This window comes from Rhamphochromis sp. 'chilingali' (assembly GCF_963969265.1).
Source record: "Rhamphochromis sp. 'chilingali' genome assembly, chromosome: 3".
Classification (NCBI taxonomy): domain Eukaryota; kingdom Metazoa; phylum Chordata; class Actinopteri; order Cichliformes; family Cichlidae; genus Rhamphochromis; species Rhamphochromis sp. 'chilingali'.
Window position 1 is genome coordinate 4,030,889 of NC_137931.1, and position 20,310 is coordinate 4,051,198.

General features: G+C 43.5%; 1 protein-coding gene and 1 pseudogene across 2 annotated transcripts in view; both read right to left on the reverse strand.

Moving 5' to 3' along the window:
* Positions 1–11,448, reverse strand: part of LOC308394318 (protein NLRC3-like) — a 40,900-nt pseudogene extending 29,452 nt beyond the window's left edge. The window contains exons 1-7 of the transcript XR_013974774.1: positions 11,278–11,448; positions 9,916–10,051; positions 9,453–9,587; positions 7,500–7,631; positions 7,060–7,194; positions 5,195–5,436; positions 3,302–5,090 (exon numbers count right to left, since the gene is read on the reverse strand). The product of XR_013974774.1 is annotated as a protein NLRC3-like (transcript). The remainder of the gene's footprint in view (positions 1–3,301; positions 5,091–5,194; positions 5,437–7,059; positions 7,195–7,499; positions 7,632–9,452; positions 9,588–9,915; positions 10,052–11,277) is intronic.
* The window catches only part of LOC308394299 (uncharacterized protein), a 1,060,216-nt gene that overhangs the window by 657,245 nt on the left and 382,661 nt on the right, over positions 1–20,310 (reverse strand). The gene's annotated exons all lie outside the window — the stretch shown is intronic.

A 20,310-nucleotide genomic window follows, 5' to 3' on the forward strand; every position in this document is an offset into this window, starting at 1 on the left:
TATACACTACAGTGTACGCTGTACAGCTACTTACTGGTTTTGTCGCATCAGTCTGTGTCTCTGAGTTAACTTGTGTTTCTCTTACAGCTCCGGACCGCAACAAATGCGCGTGCTCTTTGTGAGCTCGTTCCCGGCTCGTAACCAGCGCGTTCTGCCGTCGAGGGCGATCATTGGTTAAATGTGATCATGTGACTGATGCAAGCCAGATCCTTTTATTTAGCAAAACTGTGATTAATAGTTAAATATTATTGTTGAGGGGCACAGACAGGACTCCGCACGCACACACACACAAAAAAAAATAATAATTTTTTTTAAAAAAGTTGCCTCAACAAAAGGGCACTTTGGGCACCCATCAGGAAAGGGGCGGGTGCTCAAGCCCCTCTAGCCCCCCCCCTGCACGTGCCTGAGTTATATATTATTTTACTTAATGATCTACTGACACCACTGACTATGCAGGACAACCCCACGTCTGGAGCCAGTGCACATGTGCAGTTCAATTCCCGGGCAGGTTCTGAAGATGGCCGAGCTGTCGAGGACAAAGTTACTAATGTGACGCTAATGTGGTTAATCAAGATCTTCATAACTATGTGGAGCACAGTGCACACACCCCTGCATGTTCTATAAGCCAATAGGAGGACGTTCTGTTTTTGGCACACAAAAGTTTCTCAGGTTTTGATTACAAAACAAGCAACAGGCCAAAAATATTTATAGATTTAGACACAATAATAGATTCCTCCCAAATCTCAGGAACTCTGAAACTCAGGCATTAATAATTAATAATATTTTCCAAAGCTTATCATTTGGACATATACAAATTACCCTCTTGGGATTATGAGGTCCTCACAAAAATGAATATTCGCTGTCACAGTCTGTAAATTTATCCAAGTCACAGCAAGCATTTTGAAATAAGTCCTAATCAGTCCAAGAAAAACAGTCTTGAAGGGTCTGGATGGACTCGCTGACCACACCAGAACCAGCACTGAGGTTTAGTTCTCTTTAAGACAGATTTCATGACGGGAACCAAATAAAACACATTTCAGTCAAACATGCCACAGAGAGCTCCACAGAAAGATTTATTAGGTTCCTTGATGGAGCCATAACAAACGTCAGCGAGCGACCTCCCAACTGTACATTGATTAAAATGACAAAATAAACTGGGAGCGTCTGGTGTGACGTTACTGTGGTCTGAGTGGCAACTTCCACATTCGCCCTCAGTTGAACATGGGAGGCGGATCGAAGTTCAATCTCAGCCGTGATTCCCTCACCACCACTTTATCACCAGCTCTCATTATTTTAAAGACAGAGACCCTCACACTGGGCTTCACTAGTTACTGCTGGGTCTCTGTTATACAGAAGGCCCATACCACATTAAGGAAAAAATAATGTCCTTAATTTCAACATTAAAGGTGAAAATGAAGAACTGTGGAGATTTGCTGTTTCAGGACAAAGTGCCACAGCTGCTGTACTCTCTGAGTCAGTGAAACTTCAGCAGTGGTGTTAGCTAAAGAAGGGAAATGATTCCTGTTACACATCCATGTATTATATAAACACAGTGTGGTGAAAAGTATAAAGATGCTGAAAGGATGGTGCAGAAAGCTGAAAAACACAAATCTGGAAGATTTGTACAAAATCAAATGTCTTGTAATGGACGGATGCGAGGTTATCGATGGTTCCACCTTCATACAATAAAGAGGATGGATGCTGCAAAACTGGATGATGAAATATTGGTTCAGCACTTTGTTTGAAAGCGCTTTATAAATAAAGTTATTATCATTATCATAAGACGGTGGATCACTTTGTTTCACTAACTCATCTAAACAAAGCGTTTTGTAGAGGGGACAGCAAACCTGGCAGTTTGTCTTGAAACATCAAATCTCCACATTTCAACTTTTTTCTCCAAATACAATTTTGACTTTAACCTCGACTTTATCTTAAAATGATCGGGAATATTTTTCTTACCGTGGTCCTAAAACTCGGCCTTACTCCGTTTCCATCGAAGCAATAAGGTCAGCTTTCTTGTGCTCCACGGTAAACCTGTTCACCGTGGAGAAATCACGCTGAAGAACTCGGCAAGTAAGGCCCCGTGAGCTCCACATCTCCAGCGTCGGGTCCCAAAAGAATAAAAGTGACTCTCGACTATACTGGCGAACCTGAAGATCTCCACAGAGCTCTCACTAAGTGGCAAGTCAGCATCCAGGTGAGGAGGATGGCTGTGAAACCAAAACGAGCCAGAATGACTCAACAATCCACTTTAAGAAAAACAAACACACAAATCACTCTGGCCCACTCACTGCTGCTACACGTCACCAACCACCAAAGATGATGATGATGCTGGCATCAAGTAATCAAAGCTCAGCTTCTCGTCTGGTGATGATTTCTGATCATTTCTATGATGATCGGACCAAATAATGCAGATACGACGTGATCACGCCCAACACTCTGCCAACGGGCACAGACTGACCTCTTCCTGCTGTGAGTCGTCCCTGTCAGAGCCTCGTCCTTGTGACTTGGTGATGCTGTGGTGTGTTCGTGACCTCACACGCTGTTTGTGTGACTTTTGTTATAAAGGGGCGGAGTCACGAGTGGTGACGGTTTAAAAATAATGACCTGCAGTGACCTCTGACTCTAATTTTGGATGTATGCTGGCACACTGTTGTCCATCTCAGCTCTTTAGTACAGAGGAAAGAAAAACTAAAGAACTGGAGCACATATGCTGATGGTGATGATGTCACAGATAATGTGATTGTTCACACGTTCAATAATTAGTTGGAAAAATTAAGAAAGTGCAATCAGAGCCCAGATAAAGACAATAACATCAGACAGAAAGAGCAGTGATCAGAAGCACAAACAGAGGCTGCTTTGGACCATCTTCACTGTTTCACACAGTTTCACTTTACTACAAACACGTTCTTTGTAAAGTCTCACTTCAGTCTTCTCTCCTAAGGAGCAATGCTAACAGACCAACAGCAGCACAGACATGAGCAACAGTCTCATTACTGTCTGCTGCACCGTGTTAACACGACCAAGCGGAAACAGCACACAGATAAAACATGTCAGACTGCAAACTCAGCGTAAGACTAAAAACCGACGACGTGGTGAAAAGCTCACAGTTACACACCCACATACATGTGAAGGTGCACTCTCCTACCAAGGTCTCTGCCAGAATAATACAAACGTAATGTTCTGATTAAAAACAAAAAATTTTTAAAAGCATGAAAACAACAAGAAGAATTTATTACTGTGTGACTGAGTAACTAAACTATCACCAACTGATAATATTAATGATCACATCTGGACTCACCGAGCCTTTCTGAAGTTCCTCACAGCTGCAATCAGTCGACGTTGTCCCTCTGCTGTTGTGTTGTACTTCTGCAGGTCCAACTCATCCAGAACCTCCTCTGACATCTGCAGCATGAAGGCCAGAGCTGAGCAGTGGATCTCAGAGAGTTCCTTCTCTGATTTGTTCTCTGACTTCAGGAACTCTTGGATCTCCTGATGTACTGAGAGGTCGTTCATCTCCATCAGACAGTGGAAGATGTTGATGATTCTGTCAGGAGAGGATTTTGTCTTCCTTTCTTTTAGATTCTTGATGACTCTCTGGATGGTTTCTGGACTGTTCTCTGTCTGACCCAGCAGACCTCCTAAGAGTCTCTGGTTGGACTCCAGACAGAGGCCATGAAGGAAGCGAACAAACAGGTCCAGGTGGCCATTTTTACTCTGGAGGGATTTTATTAGTGTTTCCATCAAAAAATTGTCCAGAGATGACTCGTTGTATTTTTTTCCCAGGAAGTTCTTCAGCACCTCTGACTTCCTGTTGGTGAAACAGTGGAACATGTAGACTGCAGCCAGAAACTCCTGGATGCTCAGATGAACAAAGCAGTAGACTGGTTTCTGGAAGATCACACACTCTCTTTTGAAGATCTCTGTACAAACTCCTGAGTACACCGAGGCCTCTGTCACATCCAGACAACACTGCTCCAGGTCTTCTTGGTAGAACATGATGTTTCCTTTCTCCAGATGTTCAAACGCCAGCCTCCCCAGCTTCAGAAGAACTTCCCTGTCAGCCTCCGTCAGCTCCTGTGGACTCGTCTCATGTCCCTCGTGGTACTTGTTCTTCTTCCTCTTTGTCTGAACCAGCAGGAAGTGTGAGTACATGTCAGTCAGGGTCTTGGGCAGCTCTCCTCTCTGCTCTGTAGTCAACATGTGCTCCAGAACTGTAGCAGTGATCCAGCAGAAGACTGGGATTCTACACATGATGTGGAGGCTCCTGGATGTCTTCATGTGGGAGATGATTCTGCTGGACAGCTCTTCATCACTGAATCTCCTCCTGAAGTACTCCTCCTTCTGGGCGTCAGTGAAGCCTCGTACTTCTGTTAGCCTGTCAACACACGTAGGAGGGATCTGATTGGCTGCTGCAGGTCGGGAAGTTATCCAGACGAGAGCCGAGGGAAGCAGATTCCCCTGGATGAGGTTTGTCAGCAGCTGGCTGACTGATGACTTCTGTGTGACATCAGACAGCAGCTTCCTGTTGGTGAAATCCAATGAAAGTCTGCTTTCATCCAGGCCGTCAAAGATGAGCAAAAGCTGAGAGACAGCCAGCTTCTCTGCTGTGACCTTCTGTAATGTTGGATGGAAAACATGGAGCAGCTCCAGAAGACTGTACTGCTCCTCTCTGATCAGGTTCAGCTCCCTGAATGAAAGCAGAACCACCACACTGACATGTTGGTTCTCCAAGCCCTCTGCCCAGTCCAGAGTGAACTTCTGCACTGAGAAGGTTTTTCCAACACCAGCCACGCCGTTGGTCAGAACCACTCTGATGGGTCTCTGTTGGTCAGGTAAGGCTTTAAAGATGTCCTGGCACCTGATTGGAGTGTCATGGAGGGCGTCCATCTTGGAAGCTGTCTCCAGCTGCCTCACCTCATGTTGGCTATGAACCTCTTCACTCTGTCCCTCTGTGATGTAGAGCTCAGTGTAGATCCTGTTGAGGAGGGTTCTACTTCCTGTTTCATCACTTCCTTCAGTCACACGTTCACATCTCCTCCTCAGACTGATCTTATGTTCATCTAAAACCTCCTGCAGACCAACATCTGCTGAAAGAAAGAAAAATAGAAAGAAAACTCTTCAATGTCTGAACAACAACAAGAAGTCCAGTTTTCAGAAATGAGTCCATCAGCAGACAGATGTTCAGTCTTACTTTGTACACAGCTGCTCTGACTGGCTGTCTGCAGTCCAGCTCTGCTTCTGGATCTTTCTCCACACTGGGGACAGGACCAGTCTCCTGATGAAGCAGACTGGTCCCAGTATGAGGAGATGCACTGTCTGCAGAACCAGTGTCCACAGCTGGTAGAGACTGGATCCTTCAGAACGTCCTGACACAAAGCACAGCAGGACAGCTGCTCCTCCTCACAGACACCACTCCTCTTCCTCTTCCTCCCTCTGTGAACACATTTCTTTATCACTAAAATCATTGACTGTCAGTGACAAACATCCAGATTTGATGACACTGTGCAGAAGCTCTGATGGTCACAGAGAAAAGTCAAAGTGGAGAAACTTGTGTTTGAGTTCAGAATCCAAGTTTCCTTTGCTGTTCCTGCCTGTCTTATTAAACACAGAGTGATCAGCCTACAAACTCCACAGTAAAAGCCTTCATCACAGAGCTGATTATGTCCTTCACTGGATGTACTGGAAGTTTGGGATCCATCACTCTGAACTGACCTTTGACCTCCTCTAAAAACTGTGGTGGAGCAGCGGTGTCACATTCAGAGCTTTCAGCTTTATTTTGAAAGAGTTCAGTCATCAGGAAGTGAACTTCTGGGTTCTGATTTCCTTTCTATTCTTTTACAGAAGTGAAGAAGAAGAACTAAAAGCTTTGAAATGATCTGAGTGATATTTTTGAACATTGCCACCAAATTGAGTTCAGCCTCCAGCAGTAACTTTGTTTCATGATGCCTCCCTGATGATGTGATGTTTGATTACAAACCTGTTTATGTGTTAGACATTAATCACATGAACACAGGCAGAAAAAAGAAGCCAATGAAACAAATGACAGAAACGTGTTCATTCACTGCCATGATCCATATTTGATATGTACAGATGTTTGTAAAGAACACGTGTGCAGCGCTTTGTTCTGAGTATCTGCTGTCAGCACACAGTGCAGCAATAACTACAACCACACGTTTCTGTAGATCCTGAACATCAGCCTGGAGGAATCTGACCTCAGGTCTGCACACAGAGGAGCTTCACCTCTGGGATGATGCTGGCGTCAGCTCCTTCTACAATCAGGCAGAAGCTTCTGCACCATCAGGACACAAACAGAGAGGAGCTTCTATCCTCAGACCATCCAAGTCCTAAATCAGAACATGCTCCCCTCATAGCATCACCATCAGGGTTTAAACAGGACCTTACATCATGTTCTTGTCTCACTGTCATATTTCAGATCATACCTGATTCATTATGACGTCACACGCTGCTACACTGATCCTGCTGCTTCATTACTGCTGATATTACTCTGCTCACTCTGTTCAGTTACTCTGTTTACATCACTTTGCTCATTTGCTTTGTTCTGCTTGCACTGCTCTGTCAGTACATGCTGTGCTAATGTGGCACAAAGCACTTTAACATTACATCTGCACAATGTTTCATTATTTCATTTAATGATTGTTTCTAATGTTTTGTCCAGTCACAGGAGCAGCTCAGCACATTTCACTGTGTTGTACGTGTATGACGATGCCTGTGACAAATAAACAGCCTCGGACTCTTCAATCTTCTGCATTTCTTTGGAGATCAGCTCAGTGGCCTGTTGAGACCATCTTTCTATTTCTGATGACTCAGTTCAGATTATTATCCTGATACTTTCTTTTAAAATGTGATGAAATCATTTATCTGATGTTCTGACACAAATACACCAAAACAATCCCAAACAGCACAAACCACCACGTTACACACAGTGTAATAAAAATACAGGCAACTACAAATAAAAACACTTTTAAAATATAAACTAAAATTACAAAGTGGTCACAGAATTTCAAACACCCGTAAATGAGTCAGCAGCTCTCTTACATGGTCAGCTGGGCTCCATGATTGAAGAACATTGTTGCTGCAGGTTCATCACTGAAGACTGGAGGAAGTCTTCCTTTGGACCAGTCACTCCTCACAGACACACAGCTGGATGCTGGAGACTGTGACCTCTGACCTCTGCAAACACAAACACATCACATGAATTACAGATTAATCTCTGTTTAAAATCTTTTAAGCAGCTGCAAACACACAAACTGGATGATGTGATGGTTTCTGTCAGTAATAGTTGTCTCAGATTAGAGTACAGACGGCTGCAGAGACGTTCACAGCAGCAGAGAAGAAATCATTACCTTGGATTGCATTACTACTACGATTGATACTAGCATTATCGTACCCGGACCACCATTAGGAATCATTTATGATGTCACTGGCAGAACATTTATAGAAACAACCTTTGAACTCTGAGTCAGCAGCTCTCTTACATGGTCAGCTGAGCTCCATGATTGAAGTTCATTGTTGCTGCAGGTTCATGACTGAAGTTTAGAGGTCTGTCTTTGGACCGGTCACTCCTCACAGACACACAGCTGGATGCTGGAGACTGTGACCTCTGACCTCTGCAAACACAACCACATTGCATTCATTTCACATCAATTAGTACACCACAAAAGGCATGCAAGAAACACAGCATGAAGGCAAACTTCTGGCTTCAATAACATTCAACAGGTCAGGTGGAAACTTTTCTCAGATTTGATTCATGTTTTTATAGAACGATCCAGCTAAAAAAAATATACCATTAGGTCAGGGGTCAGCAACCTTCAGGACCCAAAGAGCCATTTGGAGCCAGTTTCCACACAAAAGAAAACACTGGGAGCCACAAATACTTTTTGACATCTAGAATGAAGATAACACTGTATATACTGTTTTTTACCTTTATGCTTTGTGTGAACAACTAAGGTGTGTTGCTTATGAAATCCATGAAGTGCTACAGAGAAAATTACATGTTATTTATGTAATGAACACATTTGAACTCTTAAAGAAATATAACCAAAGGAAAGACACCCAGCTGAACTAAAATGATGTAGCAAACAAAAACTGCTGTGAGCCGCCACCCTTATATCTCCTTTGGGCTTTTGGAGCCTTGAGCTGACTTTTAAAAAATAATTGGAAAAAAAGCTCTATGCTGCTGAAAGATGAAAAATAGATATTAGCAAAATTCTGCCTAAATATGTATTTTACCTGGTTAATGTGTGTGGCGGGGCGTGGTCTGCAGCGCCGCTGCAGGGGAGGCGGACGCACCTGAGCGGCACCCGCAATCACGCCTCGCCGCCTTAACGTCTGTGCTGTTGTGTTGGTGTGTGTCGGGCTGTGAGCTGCAAAGCTACAGCCGGCTGTGTGCGTACAGCAACCGTGTGTGAAAAGTGGTCAATAAAGAGAAGCTGAAAAGCGTGTTCATGCAAACATCGTCGGGTCTGCCGTGATATGTTTACAACGGGACTTCTGCTCCTGAACCTCTGCGCACAGCGTCTGCAGGTCGGGGCTGTACGAAGTCACTTTCATCTTTACAGGACTGTAAGCTGTCGTCTGTGAGGCGTGAGCGGTGTTTGTTTTTAACGTAGTTCACGGTGGAGAACAGCTGCTGACATAATGTGGATCCGAAGATCCATAATTGGCCTACCTGGGGCTGAAAGTCTCGATAAATGCACGGCGTCTCGGCGGGTACACCGGCTTCCGCGAGTGTGACGCTTATTTGAACGATGAAAAAATAAAAAATATAATTTTATTTTTATATTTCAATATCACAATAATCTTCCAATTTAGAACTACAAGTTAAAAAAGAACATAAATAAAATACACTTCAGCTAAATACTTCTAATTTATTTTCCCAAACCACGAGGAGCCGCACTGTAAGGACTAAAGAGCCGCAGGTTGCCGACCCCTGCATTAGTGTTAGTCAATGTTGCAACTGAACTGAAAAACAAAAGATTTTGGTCAGGTCCAAAGAAACAAAGTCACTATTAATACAACACAACCCCCCCAAAAAGAGCCATGTAGACCCCGGGCTCTATGGGTCTTGTGCTCGGAGCTTGTTCCTGTGCTGCCATGATTAGTGCCTCTGTGCTGTCTTTCAGTCCAGCTTTGTTCAGCCACTGGTAGGATTTCTGGATGTCAGCCACTTCCTCTGCCTGCTGGTGGTGCAAACTGTGTTGTTCTGAGTTTCATTGGACGTCTTTGTCCAAAGCACCAGACAAAGGGCAAAGTAGATGCATTTGCATCAGCAGGAAAATACACCCCAAACTAGCATCATCATTATACAACTTTAACAACTGCCACTAAATGATACTTCATACACAGACCAGTGTTAGGTTAAGTTATGATGTCACTGGCAGAACATTTATAGAAACAACCTTTGAACTCTGAGTCAGCAGCTCTCTTACATGGTCAGCTGAGCTCCATGATTGAAGTTCACTGTTGGTGCAGGTTCATGACTGAAGTGTGGAGGAAATATTTCTTTGGACCAGTCACTCCTCACAGACACACAGCTGGATGCTGGAGACTGTGACCTCTGACATCTGCAAACACAAACATCAATAACTGATCAGTTCTCTCTGACAGCCATATGATCAGCTGATCCCTCTGTGATATTGTGTCTGCCTCATAACGCTGACAGGTCAGCCAATCATCAGCCAGTTTTTCTGTCTCTGAATGAACTCAGTTTGTTCTCAGCTCTTCTCTCTGATTCTGCTGCACTGACTTCACTTAAACTTACAGAGTTCAGATCTTAGCAAGAAAACAAGTCAATAAAAATCAAACTCAGATCAAACAGTTTGAACCAATCACAGATCAATGATTCTGTCATGGTTATGTTGAAATGACTAATAAAGTTAGTAGTGTTCTTACATTATTGCTGCAGGTCCATGACTGTAAGGTGGAGGTGTTTGTGTAACCCCGTCACTCCTCACAGACACACAGCTGGATGCTGCAGATGCTGCTCCGTCCTCTTCCTCCATCTTCTTGATGTCAGGGTGGAGTTAGTCTGAGAGGTAAACACACACACTCAGAGGTGCTGTTGTACTGGAAGCATCACACTGACGGCTTTCTAATGTTGGAGCTTTGGCCCTAAAGTCCAAACCAGTTATTTTAGAGGCTCAAAGTCTTTAAAAAACACCAAAACCATCACATTATTTAATAAGTACATGATCAGGTGGATGAAGGAACTCAGTGTGTTTGGGATCATCATCATGGTGAGGAGCCCACATGTTACGGCTCCTTTGGAGAGAAGCTGAGGATCACTGCAGGAAGTGAGCTCATGAAACCAAACTGCTGTTTGTGAGCAGGATGACTCTGTTATTGGACCTGCTCTGTGTTCTACATATGATCAATACTTCAAATATCTGTAAACATCTCATCTTATATTTGTTGCACTTGGTCACATCTGTCTTTAAAAATAGATTTTTAATGTCACTGAGAGTTCTTTTCTACCTTTATTGATTTATTTTGGAATAAATTAAATATAAAGGTGCCAAAAACTGCCTGCAGCTTCTGCTCTGTGACAGGAAACTACTGTCAGGCTCAAAATGACTTCAGATTATTCATCACAGAGTGTTTATGGATCACAGGACACGTTACAGTTTTACAGCCTCACGGACATAAAACTCTTAAAGTTTGTTTCTGAAGGGATTTTCAGATCAGACCTGATGTTTCTGCCTGCAGCCTGTTTACCGATATAATCAATATCAGACATCAGAGCAACAGAAACCTCGGTGATCAGGACGCCGGGACTGAGAACAGGAAGTGGCTCAAACGTCGCACTTTCATAAAGTCAGCCTGAACTCCACTCACAGAGTTTCTGTCGCCATTTTAGTTTTAAAACCCGTCGTGATAAGGGCGGGTCTTACTGTGAACCTGCGCGCTCATTGGCTAATAACTTGAGATTGACAAGCCGTTATCCAATGAGCGCGCGGCTTCTCCCAACATAAAGTAGTTTCCTTTGAAAAACCAAAGTCTGATTATTTTTGCCTCCACTGACGGAGCCTGTTGTTCCCGCCACAGAGACACAGTAATGTCAGAGCGGTGTTAACACTCACCTGCCTCAGCACAGCTCTCACTCTCCTCCTGCTCTCTCAGCTAAACTCACTTCCTCTCTACTTACAGGAAACCAGCGCTCAGAGGAGCCGACCGGCCTCACGTTTCACCCACAGACACGAACAGTGTGGAATTATTTTATGTCATAAGAAGAAACATATTCATGTTAACACTCGCCTGCATCAGCTCCACCTTCCTCCTCCTGCTGCTCTGAACGGAGGATCAACACTTTCACTTTCACTGCTCCTCCCTAAACACAGAGGATGCTGGGACTTGTAGTTTTTACCTTGTGTGATATTTATGGCTGTGACACTAAATCACAGCATGAAAACTTCCTGCAAACATGTCACAGGCGATAAAAGTTTCACATTAAAGGTGAAATTATTTTTCTGTCTCATGTTCAATAAACAGTGAGCTGGGAAAACTGAAGAACAGACTTCAGACGTTCCCTGCAGAGTTTCTGCTGCTCGGTCGTCTGCATGTTGCTGAGACTGAGCTGATGATGAAGCTGTGATGGGTTTATGGCACGTTTGGTTGTGGAGAAGAGTTTTACTGCCGGTGCAGGTGAAATGATCAGAGGTTACAGCCTCTGGTTAAAGTGGAGGCAGCGATCAGGACGGCTGAGCAGCAGAGGTCTCGAGGGTCCTAAAGTGTAAAAGCATCAGAATCAGAAAGGGTTTTATTGCCAAATGTTGAGCAGGTTTACAACATTAGGAAATTGCTGCGGTGCTTCAGTGCAAACATACTGTCATAAATTACGCTTAAATAGACACGAAAATAAAAATAAGAATAAGAATTAAAAGTGCTAAGTAGATAGATATATACATGATATATACATGAGTGCAGGTGGTGATCAGTGCCAAACATGGAATGATGCAGTGAACACAGCGTAGGGTGTTAGTGGTGGGAACAGTCATACGGTTATTGTTCATGTGTCCGACAGCAGAGGGGAAGAAACTGTTCTTATGGCGAGAGGTTCTGGTGCGAATGGACCGGAGCCTCCTGCCTGAGGGGAGCAGGTCAAACAGACTGTGTCCAGGGTGAGAAGGGTCAGCTGAGATCCGAGCTGCACGCCCCAGTGTCCTGGAGGTGTACAGGTCCTGCAGAGATGGGAGTCTGCAGCCAATCACCTTCTCAGCAGAGCGCACAACACGCTGCAGTCTCTGTTTGTCCCTGATAGTGGCTCCAGCGTACCACACGGTGATGGAGGAGGTGAGGATGGACTCGATGATTGCAGTGTAGAATTGCATCATCGTCCGTGTTGGCAGGTTGAATTTCTTCAGCTGCCTCAGGAAGTACATCCTCTGCTGGGCTTTCTTAATGACGGAGGTGATGGTGGGCTCCCACTTCAGGTCCTGGGTGATGGTGGTACCCAGGAAGCGGAATGAGTCCACAGAGGTGATGGGGGTGTCAGACAGGATGATGGGGGGGAGTGGAGCTGTGTGCGTCCTGAAGTCCACAATAATCTCCACTGTCTTCTGGGCATTCAGCACCAGGTTGTTGTGGCTGCACCAGGACACCAGACGTTCAACCTCCCTCCTGTAGGCAGACTCATCCCCGTCCGAGATGAGTCCAATAACGGTGGTGTCATCAGTGTTAGTAACACAAAGATCACAGAATGGGATCATCCACACAACACTAACATCTAAATCCACGGCAGGAACTCTTCCAGTGTCCTGAAAAATCTGTGTGCACGATGCTGAGATTAAAATCTTTGCTCATCTTAATGCAATATTTACTAATGTCTGGTAGAAGTTTTACTGATTTCCAGTCCACTTAGCAGACGTGTGGATAGGTGGTGGGTTGTAGAGCAGACTGAAAGCTTTAAGTTCATCGTCTGATTAAAAACTCAGACCCACAGATACAGGAAATATAACGCTGGTGTAAGACAGGAAACGGCAACACGGCAGCCATCTTTTTCCTCCCATGATGACCAGTGCCCCAGCAGAAGCTGGGGTTTGTTAGATCCTGTTCGATCCAGAGGAAACAGGCTAAAAGAGTCGATCAGGGGGGATCATGGTTTTATTATGTGCTCGTTATGATTGAAGCTCTGGTTGTGTGTTAGAGACAGAACCTGCAGATTCCTCCACTCTGCCTCCTCCTCTGCAGGAATCAGCCTCTTGGCTGGTTTTATTCACCAACGTGAATAAAATCATCAAACTAATCCAAGTTCATTGTGAAATGCCTGAAAATGGAGGAATAAATCTGTCAGTTACCGTATAAAGTTTGAGTTTGTCAGTGTTTTACACGGAGCCGGTCGTCAGATGTTGAATGTTTAGCATGAATGTTCCACATCTGGAGAAACCTTCAAGATTAAAGCCAGTGAAAAGTGAAGAGTTTCTGCAGCAGCCGCACTTCCTGCAAATCTGTTCTTTCAAAATAAAGTGAAGAGTCTAAAATTATATTCACGACAGGTTTAAAGGTGAAGGTGGTCACATGGTTTTAGTGGAATGCCTACGTGGGCGCGTCTGAGTGATTTTGATTCAGATTCGTGCAGCGTGGAGCAGTAAACACTTGTTTTTGTTCATCTGGACTCATGAATGATTCCAGTTAGCACATTTCCAGCCAATGAAACGTAACTACAGATGAAGACAAACACATTTAAGCTGCCTGACTCTCGAGTGTGGGTGCGTGTTCCCATTTTCAGTCTGTTTTAGTTTTCAGTTTAGAGGAACGCTGCAAACTCACAAAAACTTCTTTCTTGTGAGGTTTTGTTGTCAGACTGATAAAAGCAGCAGCAGCTGGTGTTTGATGAGCAGACGTGTGTTTCCTGTTCTGTAATAATCAGCTTGTTACCATCACATAATGAACTCAGCCGTGACCAATGAGGCCGTCCTTGTGCGGTTCTCTGGCGCTGATTCTGACTGTGACCTTCACCTCTGCAGGGTCGCCTCTGCTCGTGGCTCAGCTCGTGTTTGTCAGGCTGACAAAATAAAAGCTTCTTCATTTCTGTGGCTGAAGAGGAGTCTGCTCTTCTTCACCAACAGGAAGTGAAACATTTCTCACTGATTCTGAAATCTTCACTTGTCTCACAAACTCACAGTAACACACACACGGTTGTGTTTTCATATCCTTGTGGGGACATCTATTTGACATCATGCTCTCCTCAGCCTTTTACTCTAACCATTAAGACTGAATGCCTAACCCTGACCTGACTGTCCCTGACACTAAAACCACATTCTGAGTCTCACAAATGTCTTCAAACTTGTGGGGACGGGCATTTTGGTCCCCACAAAGACATGTAAACATGCACACACACAGGTATTAATGACCTCAGAGGTTCATGTTTGGGGCTTTTAGCATCTTTGTGTGTCGCTCAGATTTAATTCACTCTTGTTTTGAGGTTTTGTGCCTTTTTGTTTCATTCTTTGTGCGTTTATTTTCTCTTTAAGCCTTTCAGGACTCGTGCTGTTGCCTTTTTCCTGGTGTGTTATTAGTATTTTTCATTTCTAAACTTATTGTAAAAGAAGGACCGATGGAACATTTATGTGAAAATAAACATGATCATTTAATGTTTTTGTCAGTCATTAAAAGATAAATCCTGGTCTTTCATTTTGCTGCTGCATTGTTCACAGAAACACATATTTTCCTGTTTCTTTCTGTTTGTGTTTTTCTGCTTTTGCCTGTTTAGCGCTGCTGAGCAGGAAAACCCAGACGAACAAAAACCTCTTTTAAGTAAATGTTTGAGTCACTTTGGGTCTGAACTGTAAAAAACTGCAGACTGAAACAGATTTGAAGGCATCACAGGAACAGCCTCACATTCAAAACATGAAAGAGAGGACTTTTATTTTGAAACACTCAGGAAATGACAGAGGGAAAGTTTTTTAATTAAAACAAATTATTATTTTATGCATTCTAAGTTCATACAACCACCAAAACTGTGATGATCCTCACATCAGCTTTACTGTGTGAGGTCACATACACGATCATTAATGTTACTATTATTATTATTATTATTATTATTATTAGAGACTTGCAGAGAGAAGAGGTGGAAACATTTTGATTTTCATAAATTTAACAGACTAAAAACCTACAAACATGTTTGGTGCTGAAGAAAAATGGAAAATATCAGAACATCAGAGCTTAGACGACCTCCCTCATCATCTTGGTGACATCGTTGCTAAGGGTGACCATGTCCAAGGCCCAGCCCCTGGACAGGTTGGAGCGTGTCGTCTCCTGGCGCATGGCGGTCAGGAAACCCTAAAGCAGTGGTTCCCAAACTTTTTTTTGCTGGGCCCCTCTTGTTTTACAAGATAAATGTTCGCGCCCCCCTCTCGCGCGCGCACGCACAAACACAACCTCTAACCACACACGCCCATATTTTGCTCCATTGCGGTTTATTTCACACCTCAAACATTTAGTAAACAATTAAGCAAATACAAATAATCTGCAATAAATTACAGGTAGTAAGAAAATAAACTACTAACTCTTTTACGCTACGTCCACATCTACACGGGGATTTTTGAAAACGCAGCTGTTTCTATGCGTTTGGACCTTTCGCCCACATGTAAACGGCGTTTCGAATCACCGAAAACTGAGATTTTTTTAAAACTCCTTTTTTGCGTTTACGTGTGGACGAGGAATACAGAGTTGGTCACGCAACGTCAAAGATATGTGCCTTTTTTCATGTCACGCTGTGCGCCACGTTATTGTTTACATGAGATGAATTGCAGAATGGCAGATAGAGACAAAATACTGTTAATCTGACTATCTGCAGGTTTTACACACTTACATTACACACATGCAGTTACTGTCCCTCCATTTACAAAGGCAGAGGCGTCACGGTGTGATTATCTTCCCTTTGGTTTCACCTGCACAAGTGCCGAGGTAGGTATTGATAGCAATGTTGAATATTATTACACAGGAAAAAACAACTACATGTAAAATATGTTTCACCATATTTTCTAGTCTTTGGCTTAGAATGAAGTTGGTTTGGACATATATTCAGCGATGCTTCATCTCCTGCTTTGCGTTTCTGTGGGTGCGCCCAATTTCTGTGGGCACAAAGTGTTAAGTGTGAAACAGGGCAGATCTGTCGTGGTCCTGAGTCATTGACCCAGTGTTTTGAGTTTGTTGGTATTATTTTCCAGTTTCTGCTGTTTTGTATCTGTTCTTAGGGTTTGAGTTGTGTGTTTAGTGTTTCTATTGTCCCTACCTGTGTCTTTCCTCTGTGTTCTGTTCGTGTCCCCAAGTTGGTATTGTGAAACAGCCTGTGAGTTTCCTGTTTTACTTTGTAGGTTTGTGTCTCGTTATGCCCATTAGTTCCAGCTGTGTCCCCTCCTGTCTGCCTGTGCTCCTCGTCGCATCGTCTGTGTTACACTCACCTCTTCCAGGCTCGCACGCTCACTCCTCTTCAGCCACTCACCCTCACACCGTTACACTCTCATGCCAATCCAGCAACAGGCAATCCACACAGGGTCAGGGACGCGTCCAGGAAATCTAGGTACAGGAAAGAACAGGTCAGGAACTCTAATGAACAGTACTGAGAATCAACTCAATGATTTAGCACAAACTGAGAAGACTCAACAAATCACCAACCTGTGGCCTAGAGTGTCCTGGTGCCACGTGCACTTATGGACACTCTTATGTTCGAACATGGTGTTCGTTATGGCCAAGCTGTGGTTTGCACAGAAGTTCAATAACAAAACACCACTCGGGTTCAGGTCCTGGGGTCCATTCCTCCCAATCACGCCCCTCCAGCTTTCACTGTTGTTGCCCACATGAGCATTTAAGTCTCCCAGTAGGACCCTCCAGTGTCCCACCCAGGGACTCCAAGAAGGCTGGGTACTCTGAACCCCAACCCGGAGGCACAGATAACAAACCCTCTCATCCACTGGGAGAAACCCCAACATACAGGCAGCAAGCTGAAGGGACACCAGGATACCCACCCCAGGCCGCCGCCTCTCACCAGGGGCAACTCCAGACTGAGACAGAGTCCAGCCCCTCTCCAGGAGGCTGGTTCCAGAGCCCAAGCCGTGTGTTGAGGTGAGCCTGACTATATCTAACCGGTTCCTCTCAACCTCACGCAATAACTCAGGCTCCTTCCCCACCAGAGAGGTGACATTCAATGTCCCAATTGCCAGTCTTGGGGTTTGGTTCGCTCCTGGACGGCGCTCACAATGCACCCAACACACATTAGTTGGTATCAAATGAGCACAACTGATCATTAATCCCACTCCATGGTCCTTAGGGTGGCACAGTTGCTTCACTCTCTCCTCTTATTCCATTAGAAAGCATTCTGTATGTCCCTAATATAACTGAGAACTTCAATAAAATCTCTGAATCTAACAATATAAAAATGGCACTGAGTCTGTGTCTGCATTTGTGTGACATTAATGTTCCACTTTAAGTTGGAGGTTTTGACTCCCACTTTTAACTCCTTCTCTTAATGTGGACGATCATACAGCTGGCTTCTTGAAAGGGGGGTGGGTGGGGGGCATACTACAGCCAAACTACACAACAGGACAAATGAAAAGAACAATCACAACTTCTCCTGTATCAGTGTGTTGCAGTGATTGTTTAGTTTTACTATCATTCAGTGTTTCTCATCAAAGGCAGTGCAACTGTCTGTGACACTGTAGCACTCTGTCAAGATTGTTGCACATTTGTGTCTCCTTTATAAAGTCAAACAGGATTTTGAATTGTCTGACATTTGCACGGGAACCTGGAGGAGGGAGACGGGCCTTCTTCAGTTTCCTAAGAAACTGTAGTAACTCTAACTCTACTCTAAGAGAGAGATCCACTAATGCCTCGCACCAACACAAACTGGGTTCTGGAGTCAAAGAGCTGTTAGTGTTTACAAATCGAGCACAGCGACAGGATTGTGTGTCAGAGACAGAATCTCAAAGATTTTTGTGACCCTGATGAAGACCCAATTCTGGACATTCAAACTGTGTTATTAATGTTTTTAACATCTACAGATCATTATCCAGATATTTAATACAAATAAGCATGTCTTATTTTTGTGTTTTATACATTTGAATTCACATCTCCTGTGTTTAGAAAACAGCAGAACTTTTGTAATTGGCCCAAAAAACCAACCATGTCTGTAAGCGCTGTTTTGAGCCTTTTAGCAAATCTTGCCCTAAACAGCCTGTTGCTGTTACAAAGCAGAGAAAACATAGTGGAGTCTAATTGTTGCACCGTGGAGCTCAGCTGAACTCAGTTCTGGGAGTTGAAATCAACAGAAAGTGTTTCATTTGACACTGAAACAGTTTCTTTTCCATCCATGAAGGAAGCTTTTGTATTTCACTCAGCAAAATATACAGTCTGGACTGCACAACATTTCAGACTGCATGTGATCTGTGCACAAAAACATCGAGCTTCATGGACACACGCAGGTCCTGCTCCACTTCCTGCTGTTGCCATGGCTTTGCTCTCGTCTTGCATTCAGTCTAATTACAGCTTCTTATTCAAACTCTGCACGTCACTAATTCCTGGTCTCTCCTTGTTGAATACTTTTTATCTTCAGCTGTCCTTGAAATCATTGAAAATCATACAGTTATGTCTATAAGACTTTGGACAGAAACAACTTTCTCTAACTTTGGTTCTGTAAATTACAACAATGAATTTGAAATGATACAACTCAGATGTAGTTTCAGCTTTAATTCAGTGGGTTGCATTAAAATGTGAGGAACTAAAGCATTTTTTAGAATTATCCTATGGAGCTCCGCAGGATGTGCTGTATCAAGCATGCACCGGGTGGACTTCCTGGTGGAGCTTGCAAGAGAGCTGGCTCACTCTCATGTAGCTGGGAAGAAGGCAAGAAAAGAACAGTTGCTTCGGACACAACCCTCCACACCTAGCCCTGGAAAAAGAGCCATGTGTCAGGTCAAACACAAATGCAAGAACAATCATGCCACTGTGCGATGTGTTCACTGCTACAGATACACATGTGGTAAATGCAGACTACAGATACCGTGGCAGTGCCAGGATTGTGAGTGATTGCTGAAAATGTTGAAATGTACTCACTCACTTTTTATTATTATTTGTAAATATGTGTACAAATGGTTGGTTTTTTTGTACTGTTTTTATCAATAAATCTCAGCAACAAAGGACATACACCCATGTGTGTTGATTTCTCCCTAAGATGGCAAACTGAAACACAAGTTTCCTTGTGGCTCAGGAAACTAACCACTCCAAGTTGGTGACTTTTGGAGATTTATTTTCCTGGATGATTGAGAATGCATCAAGACGAACACAAAAGGAAGTTCACCGCTTTTAGCAGCTCCCCCCCAGACAAACAAAGAGGCAGTTGGCAGTTAGAAATCAGCAATCATTCACACACCCCCACTCCCCTCCAGAATTCTCAGGTAACAACCTAATTTACATATGAATGACTAGCCAATTTAGCTTCCACTTGGCTGAAGCTAAAGCCTAGCTAAAAGCCTACCAGCCATTTGGCAACTCAGCCCATCACACGTCCACGTCTCTCCTTGTTTCGTCTTTTATTATGAAAGGGTTGTGTTTCCATGTTCAGTGTGTTTCATGTTGCTTCCCCTGTGGTGTCAGGTTCATTTGTGTCAGCTGTGTTTCCACTTCCCTCCATTCTCTTCTGTGTATTTAAGTCCGCTGTCTTCCTCTGGGCAGTGTTGGTGCGTTTTCCTCCGTTCACGTTATTCCGGGTTTCAGGTTATCTCCTGATTCTGTTTAGGTCCATGTTCATGTTCATGTTTTTTCATCAGAGTTTCTCGCATGCACCTCCTCGGATTCATGTTCATGTTTTTCTTGTCATAGTTGTCATAGTCATACCGAGTTATTCCCAGGATAGGTTTTAGTTTTAGTTTCCGCTCCTGTTTGCTGGGCCTTGTTTTGTGTTCGTGTTTTTCAACCTAATAAATGGTTTGTTTTTTTGTTAAGATTCAGTTCCATCTCTCCCTTGTCTGCTTCCGGGTTCATATTGCAATCACATCAGCCACCATGACAATAAACTTATTTTGATTTTTAACTTTCTTTATTTTTTCAACAATATTATGTATATATAAACATTTTGCATCTTACAATATAAAGCCTGGATCCTGCACATATTGCACTTTGAACTTGAACTGTGTTGTCTGTTTATTGGAGATTGTACTACTTGAATTCATTATCCTGGTGATATAACACATTAATTCTCCATTTGGAATCAATATAGTATATAATACAGTATCTGTCTATCCATCTATATAGCTATTGAATTGAACTGGAGTGAATGGAAGAGAATTAAATAAT